The following is a 1,759-nucleotide window of genomic DNA, read 5'->3' as shown; positions in this document are numbered from 1 at the left end:
ACATTTATTGGGAGCAGCTCCATAAGTCACTAAATTGTGCCAAACTTGAAGTCTACCTCTCAGGCCAAAGCTCTAGGACAAGCAAAGAGACCTCCCTCTCAGAAACACTGGAATAAAATTTCTTAGTTTGCCATCTATGCAATGTCCTAGAGGTAGCAGCCCACCAAGAATTGTCTCTCCAATTGACACAGTGTTGTAGGACCCAGGAATGTAAGCACCCCCAAACACTAGAGCCAAGATCGTCAAAGCATGTCTTCTGAGTGGCAGCCACAAAGACCAGTGTATCAAGCACATGTAAAGTTCTCCAGGAGACACTGGCATCCCAGTGTATGTCAAAAGGTGAGCATGAAGATAGTGTCCACAGTCTGAGATCTCTGGAAAGGATTACAGTCAGCCCGCAGATATGTATTTAATTAGAAGCCTTCTCTTCAGGACACTGTCATAATGATTAGCTAATTGGTCTCTTTCACAGAAAGACTAAGCGTATGCATCTGTTGCATTTTGCTGTGCCCTGGGAGTGGTAGCTGTTTGAGAACTCTTTCTCTATTAAAGTCCTGTGGGACTCATGAGCTTAAGTACCACTGGCCTTTAGAGCCAGGCAATGTAGAGGTGGCCGCTGGCAGTAGTCACAAAAATTATAATGCCAGACAGGGTTATTAGCTCCATTTTGAGTGACACCAATTATTATAGTCCCATGAGACCAGAAACACAAGCTCTACTGGCCTCCAGAGCCAGGTGATCAAGAGGCAACCCCTCTGCAGCAACTGCAAAAATCAGGGCACCAGTAGCATGCAAAAGCTTCCTTCCAGGAGATACTGGTGCCCTGGAGTATAGCAAAGAGTGCATGTGAAGATGGAACTGGCCAGTCTTGGTCCCCAGAGAGTGTTCCAGCACATTCCTAGATGTATGTGTTAAATTAGATGCTTGACCCTCAGGTCAACACTTCAATATATTCAGGTGAGCCTCCTTAACTTTAAGTTTGGGTGCAGTCCGTTGCCTCTGAACTGGGCCCTGAAGTGGGTAAGTCTAAGTGCATGAGCCCATTAAAAGAAGTTTCTCAGATTGCTTCAGTTTTGTGGGTCTCAAAATGTGAGGCCTGGTGGTTTTCAAAGTTGTTAGATGATTTAGGGGTTCATCTCTCAAGTTTATGTCTTAAAAGTTGGAATAGGAGAAGGTAAAGGTTTCGAATTTCCTCTTAGTGGTAGGTTGCTACACAAGAGTGGGGCCTACAACATGTTTGTGTCTCAGCCTCTTCTACTCTCTTCAAAACGGTTTTATACTTGTTTGCCCAACGTGTAATTGTCACTCAGCCAGCCTTTAGATTTTCTTAAAGAGAAAATTGTTACATATGTAGCTATAGACAGTGTGTCTATGGGAGGAGATGAGTTCAGAATCTTCTTACATTACTATCTTGAACCAGAACTCCTTATCATAGTCTCATAATAATTATATGTATTTTAAATATCTCTCTAATTATTTTAGTCTTCTTTAAGGTTTCTCCAGTAGTATTTTATAATCTGCTCTATAATAGTATTATATGCATTTTGGGAGATTTATACTAAGAAAGTTTGTATTTTTAAGTTATTGCAAATGGTTACATTTAAAAAAAACATTGGGTACTTTAAAGTAATGTCATTTATATATGGATGTTAATTTGGTATTCAGAAAACTTTCTAATTTTCTAATTAATTTCATAATTTGTCAGTAGATTATTTTTGATAATATTATAAATAATATTATCAAAAAATAAGAATTTTTC

This window comes from Pteropus alecto, unplaced genomic scaffold, assembly GCF_000325575.1.
Source record: "Pteropus alecto unplaced genomic scaffold, ASM32557v1 scaffold250, whole genome shotgun sequence".
NCBI lineage: Eukaryota > Metazoa > Chordata > Mammalia > Chiroptera > Pteropodidae > Pteropus > Pteropus alecto.
Note: the sequence above shows the minus strand (reverse complement) of the source record.